The sequence below is a fragment of the Empidonax traillii genome, unplaced genomic scaffold (assembly GCF_003031625.1).
Source record: "Empidonax traillii isolate 1590-97213 ecotype Southwest subspecies unplaced genomic scaffold, ASM303162v1 scaffold448:size1359114, whole genome shotgun sequence".
Taxonomy (NCBI): domain Eukaryota; kingdom Metazoa; phylum Chordata; class Aves; order Passeriformes; family Tyrannidae; genus Empidonax; species Empidonax traillii.
This window is the reverse complement of record NW_020955641.1, coordinates 120,369-127,158: the sequence shown is the minus strand read 5'-3', so window position 1 is coordinate 127,158 and position 6,790 is coordinate 120,369. Positions and strand designations below refer to the sequence as shown.

The window sequence follows — 6,790 nt, the reverse complement described above, 5'->3', positions numbered from 1 at the left end:
CGTGTCCAGCAGTGAATGGGACTGGGACAGAAAAAGCCCCTCAGCTCCATCATCCCTGCAGAGAAAGGCTCGCTCTGAGTGCCATCCTCGCAGCCAACGTAAATCTCCATCCCACGCAAGCCACTGAAACTCTGTCACTGAAACTCTGTCACTGAAACTCTGTCACTGCTCCTCAAGTAGAGCTGGATGGATGAAACAAGAGCAAACACGATGGTGAGGAGTCCCCCACGTTAAGCCAGGCCATAAAACAACTCCCACCCCTTGGCAAGGTTCCTGGCAAGAGCTGGCAGGAGGTGAGACTAAGAACAAAAGGCAGGGAGGGTCTTTGGGAAACTGAGACACAGCGTGAAAACTGCTCCAGAATCTCTTCCTGCCATTGCAGCCATTCCCCCAGCTGTGCACAGCGGGGGGCTCAGGGAAGGTTTCTCCAAGGAAAGGCAGAAGGTGGAACGTGTGGTGCAGGGCAGGGAGCCTGGGGTTTGTGACTGCAGGTTATTTTGCTGTCAGGGAGCTGAAATTCCCCAGGGGACTTGGGTGCTTCTGCTGCTCCCGCTGTACCCCTCAGCCTGGGCACAGCCAGCACTGCTCTCCCAGCAAAGCCAAAGCACCAGTGACCACGGAGCATCCTCTGTGGCAGATGTGACTATCGACTTCCCTGCAATGAGAATCATGTGTTTGTTACTGGAAGGGAGCGAGGCAGCGGTATTTTAGTAGCTGGCCCTCTTCTGTTCTCCTAAGAACCATTAATGCCAAATTCCGATAGATTTTTTTTTTTTTTGAATATTTGGGCTATTTAAGGAAACTATTGAGAAAGATGGAAGCATCAGTCAGATGGATGTTCCTGGCTCCACGTGAGACAGCACTCAGAAGTCCCATCCTTTTTCAAATAATTTTAATGTGACTACATGGTTCCCTCTTGCACATCATTCCCCAGGAGGGTAAATCCTCTGACTCTGGTGGATGACTCTTACCAGCTGGAATTCAGCAGAGGACAAAGGCTTTGGGCAGGCTCCTGGTTGGGGATGGGGAAATTCCCCCCAGCAGCCGCAGAGCCCGGGGAGGGCTGTGGAGGCAGCTGCTGAGCTCGTGGCTCCAGTGCCCTCGGCCAGCCCTGCCCATGCCCCACTGCAGCTGCAGCTCCCTGTGCATGTGCTGCTGGTGAGGGGCTGAGGTGCAGCCAGGAGTGAGTGGGGTGCCCATCTGAGTGCCCTCAGGGAAGGAAAACCTGGGGTTTGTGGCTGCACCTGCACCCCAGCATGTGCCAGGGCTGAGAGCCCGATGCTGGAGTTGGAATCGCCCATCTGGGACTCAGCTGCCGAAGGCTGCGATGGTGTCTCTGTCTCGGAGTTTACTTTTAAGCCATTTTGCTGAAAATCCAACCCCAGTGTGCCAGCTCTGGGTACTGCCCTGGATCCTCTGGCTGCAGCTGAACTTGGACCTTCGTATCATTCCAACCCTTGTGGACCCTGGCAGCAGGATTTGATCATTCCGTGACAAAAGCTGGAGGCTCCTCAGCTCCTGCCTGCCCTGGCCGAAGCTGCAGGGATGTGCTCATGCTTTGGACACCAAGCCAGGAGGAAACGGCCTGTCTAGGAGTTTGTCCTTCTATGGACCCTGTTGTGCTGGCACAGGAATGGGAAACACCCATTTTAAGTTTGTAGTCCACAAAGTGGGAATCGGGGCTTTGGGTGTCCCACGGGGACACCGGTCCATCCTCACCATCCCAGTATTGGGCTTGTGTCCTCACCCTGCTGACATCCCAGCTCCTGGCTCTGTCCCTGTGTCTGTTGGGCTCTGCCTCCCACCCTTCCCCTCCGGCACAGCCTGGGGATGTGGCACAGCAGGGCCAGCGTGGATCATGATCACCAGCCCTGCTGCAGTGACCGGTGCCCCAGGGCCGTGTGCCACGGTGAAGTGTAAAGGTTTTGTTTTTTTTCAGAATTAATAACAGGAGGAACACAAACTTCAATATTTCTGAAGTGAAAATAGAGTGATAATTGTATTTAGCCGACATTCAGGAAAATTATTACCACCTGGCAGCCCCATTTGTGGCTGACGTCAAAGAGCACCATAAACCACCGTCAGTTTGGAGAACACCAGGGGAAAAAAAAAAGAGAAAAGAGCAGAAGTTGTGACCTTTGTATTAAAAAACTCCAGGATCAGCAGTGCCCTGTGATGCTGGACAGAGCTGGTTCCTGGGGGCTGTTTGCCCTCAGGAGTTTGACTAATATGCAGGGGTGCCAGAGATGTGGTCCTCACAGGTCACAGGCAAAGTCATGGAGAAAAACATTCCCCTCTCCTTTTTCATGTTTTTTCAGCCTTTTATATCCTGTTTATGCCACTAACAAATTCAATTTTCAGGAGCTGGAATAAAGACAAAGTCTGAGCTGTTTCAAATGGGTTGCAGGCAGTTCCCACTCAAAGCACACAGAGGAGGTTCATCACCCCAAAAAGCATCGAATGGCAAGAGTGGGAAGAGAAGGGGGCTGGGGTGGGAGCTGAAGCAGTGCAGGGAGGGTGCCAGTGGGGTGTCCTGAGCCTCACTCTTCCTCCTGAGCATCTGTGCTGCTGCAGCCAGAGGAGGGACACAGGGGCACAGTCCCTGGACAGTCCCCAGTGCCATGGCCGGGCGCAGAGCCGTGGCAGCAGGATCTGGCTCATGGAAAGAATTCTTCACTTGGGGATTTGAGGAAAAAAAAAAAAAAAAAGATTAAATGAAGTAAAAAATGCATGCAGCACTGTGAAAGCAAAAGAAGAAAAAAAGGACATTTCCAAACATCCCCAGCCTCCTCCGTGCCCCGCAAGCACCCTGGGCACTCTCAGCTGCCACCTCTCCTCCCCATGGCATCTCACGGTTCCCTACCAGGGAGAGGCTCTGTCTTGGCTCAGGGGAGGCCACAGCAGAGAGGGGCATAATGACCTGGTGCCCTCATCTCTCTCCATCCATCCCTGCTCTCCCTTGGCTGTCTGGGAGGCTCCCAACAGCACCAACCCCGTCACCCATTGCAATAGTAAAGTCCCAGCACCTTCCTGCAGGCAGAGGGTCCCTCCTGCTGAGCCCTCAGCCCTGGCCTGGGGGTGCTCTGGTGTGCAGAGGGTATCGTGTTTCCTGGAACTGATGCTGCTCCGAGTCCCCTTGGGCTGGTGACTAAACAGACATCAGCTCTTCACAGGAGGAGGGATGTTCCTGTGCTAGGCCGTACCCAGGAACGGGGTCCCACGAGGGTCACAGCAGTGCTTCCCATGGGTGGGGGTCTTGAGGGTCCTGGCACAGCAGTGCTTGCTCATCAGGAGCAGGATGTGCCACGGGATCTTGGCTGCTTCCAATCACCGGCAGTGGGGGAAAATCCCATCACACTGTGATGAAAGAGTGATGTGTGGCACGGCCTCCCTGGGTGCAAAATGCCTCCTCCCAGAGGAAAAGGAGATAATTAAAGGCTACTGATGTTTTCAGCTGTCTAACAATGCTGGTTTGCTAATTTGAGCCCCCCTGGAAGACCACACAGCAATCCCTGAGCTCCCAGCCTCTCCCAGTTAGCCCAACGGCAGCGGGGCCAGCAACGGCTCCATCAGCCAAACCCACTCCGGTTCCGGTGCTCCCAGTTCCAGTGAGGCCGTGGGGACATCTGTCTGTCCCCACATGGGGATGAGCCCCACCTCTACTGACAATGGCAGGGCTGGGAACGCCTGGTTTTGCAGCTGGTTTGGGGTATCCCAGTTTGTGGCCATCCCAATGGCATCACGTTGAGTTCCACCCTCAACCAAACAACTGGAGATCACCAAGACCACAAACAAACAGCGTTTGATTAGATTATTTTTTTTTTTTTACATATTTTTTTCCCTGAAAAAACAAAGAGAAGCGAAGGACTCGTATTTCCTGTTCATGTGAAAGGAATTTGCGAGTGCGAGGCGGGGAGAGCGACGCTGGTGGCCTGGAGAAGCCACCACCTCGTGACTCTGGTGGCAAAGGGGGGCCAGGAGGTGGCTGACAGGGAGGCTCCTCACCCAGACACCTGCAGAGGGGCACGGGCTGGGGCACAGAGCCCTTGCCAAGGCTGCAGCTCCTAAACCTGTGTGCTGGGAAGGGGCAGGACGGCATGGCCAGGCCGGGGCTTGAGCCCCAGTGCTGCCAGGGTCTGAATGCCTCAGCAAAGAGGCAGCAGCTCCCAGCCAAGGCCTCAGGAAGGAATTTCAGAAAGTCCTTGGTGTGGCCTCTCTTTTCCTAGAACAGATCAAGAGCTGGGCTCTGCTCGGCAATCCTCTCCCGTCGCTTTGCCAAGTTCCTGGCGGGGTCAGAGGAGCAGAGCAGAGCAGAGCTGAGGAGGCCTCGGCACCCTGGGGCTGGGGAGAGGGTCTGCCTGGGCAGGGGGGTGTGGTGGGAAGAGGGGCCATGAGGTCAGGGCTTGCATCCCTGCATCCACACATCCCTGAATCTCTGAATCCCTCCATCTCTGCATGCCTGCATCTCTGCATCCCTGGAAGTCTGCGCTGTTCCCAGCTTCTTCAAACAGCCTGTCATTCTTCCCAGACGGCCAGCACTGCTGACTCTCCGGCACATCCTACTGCACCAGACAACTCTGCAGCCCTGGCATCTTGCTCTCAATTGAAGCTATGCATTCTCTGGATTCTTCTTTTTCCTTGTCATTAATGGAGAAAACTTGCTGCATGATTTTCCACATCAGCTCCTTCCCCTCTGCTGCGCTGTGACGAGAAGCACCAACCACCCTGGCTGCAGTGATGGGTGGACACCCTGGCACTGCAAAGGGGAGTCCTTGTCCTTGGTCCCTTGAGACAGAGGATGCTGCAGCCCTGGGTTTGAGTTTCCCAATCCCTGGAAGTGTTCAAGACCAGGCTGGAAGCGGCTAGGAACAATCTGGTCTAGCGGAAGGTGTCCCTGCCCATGGCAAGGCAGCTGGAACTGGATGATTCTATGATTCCCAAGGCCTCCAACTCCCTCCCCAGACCTGCTGAGCTGCTGCAGCCCCCACAAAACCCTGGAGAGGTCTCCCCCAGACCTTTGCCAGACACCAGCACAGCCCCAGCACCCTCCTCAAGGCACGCCTCGGGCAGGATGCTGAGGGGAAACCACGTCAGAGAGAGGCGGGATGCTGTGTGCCAGGGGTCCCGTGCCAGGCGGTGACAGGAACCAGGCAAAAGCCCCCGGGGGATTGGCAGCAGGACACTGGTACCATCCTGGCCCATCCCCCAGAACGGGACCTCCTGCAGGTCCTGGGGACAGGGGTGGCTGCAGGCGGAGGGAGCAGCAGTGTCAGTGCACGGCCAGTTCCCAATTTGCACCACCCTGGAACAATGACGATGACAGTGGTAGAAACAGAGATGAAAAATGTGTCTGTGATTTGGAGGAGCTGGAAACACCCAGTGCAGGGGATGGAGGGCGGCAGCCCCGGCAGCGAAAGGGGTCCCTAATGCCTCCAAGCTGTGGAGCCCTTCGTGGGGGGGCAGCTTGGCTTTCCACAGTCACAGCTCAGGAATAATTGGGAAGATTTTCATGTCGGGAATCCTTTGCAGGGGAGGGCGGTTTCAGGGCCTGGCCATGGCCTTTCATGTCTGCACTGAACGATTGTGAGGGGTTGGAAAGGCAGGCAGGGGCTCAGCAGAACTCCATGGCCTTGGGTGAAGGATCCCAGCCCTGCTCCCACATGGGGAGCAATGGAAAGGGAAAGGCTGAGTGGTGGGAATAACCACAGTAACCCAGGCCTTGGCAAACAGCAGGTCCCACTCCGGCACCAGCTTTGAGGCAGCAGCCACATCTTTCCAAGCCCTGGTTTTCCAGCCAGGATGGAGTGGGAGCAAGAGGGGACATCTGTGCCATACTATCCCCAGTTCCTGCCATGACAGGCAGCAGTGGCTGGTCCCACAGCCAGCCCTTCTCGAGCTTTTTCTCCTTTCCCTCCTGGAATTATGCCCTCCTTTTTTTTTTTTTTTTTTTTTTTTAATATAAAATTTTTCATAGCCTTTTAAACACTGTAAAAATTTAATACAAAGGAAATTAAAAAACCCAGAGGAACTATTCTCAAAATAATTTCACAATCCGCACATATCCCTCAGCAAATTGAATTTGTAGGAAATAAAGAACAAAATATGACAATAAAGGGCTTCTAAACAAATCCTAATGCATCACATATGGAAGTGCAAATGCCAGCCTGTGTGCAGGCACTCTAAAGAGGTGGGTGGTGTGGGGGCCAGGGGGCACAGCTCTGCCACCCTCAGCACTGCTGGGAGTCCCTGAGCCCATGAAGGAGCTGGGGGGGTGGGGGGGGGGGTTGGTGCCCCAAACATCACATCATGAACCCTGGCTGAGCTTGTATTCCTCGTGTCCCAGCAGCTCCAGCTCCTCCAGCGATGCTGACAGTGAGTCCTGTTCATCAGCCTGGATCCTGCCCAGTTTGGGGCCGTTTTCTATCAGTTAATGGGGAAAACTTCAAAGGATGTGGATCAGCCCTGCCAGGGTCCCACTGGGTGAGCTGGGGACCCCCTGCCTCGCAGCGATGCCCAAGGCATGACATTCCAAGGGCCACTCAGCCCTCTGGAGTCTTGGTGGCAGGGGGACATGGGTGCTTACTGCACCCCTACCCTCACACCCCCATCCCACGTGTACCCAAATCCATCCACCCTCACAAAAGCATCTCCTTCCCCAGATGTTCCTTGTCCAGCTGTGGCCCTGCCTCTCCCCCTTGGTTTTTTCCTCCTTCTATTAATAAACCTGGCACCTGGAGAGGAATTTTCCCTGTAAACACCCAGCCTCACACTTTAGTGACTTTTGTTCTGT

At 54.9% G+C, this 6,790-nt stretch overlaps 1 long non-coding RNA gene across 1 annotated transcript in view; it reads left to right on the top strand.

Annotated features, from left to right (window-relative positions):
• Positions 1-1,184: 1,184 nt before the first annotated feature.
• LOC114062968 overlaps positions 1,185-6,790 on the top strand; it is a 16,945-nt gene continuing 11,339 nt past the window's right edge. Inside the window, exon 1 of the long non-coding RNA XR_003572478.1 lies at positions 1,185-1,204. This is a non-coding gene — a long non-coding RNA (uncharacterized LOC114062968). The remainder of the gene's footprint in view (positions 1,205-6,790) is intronic.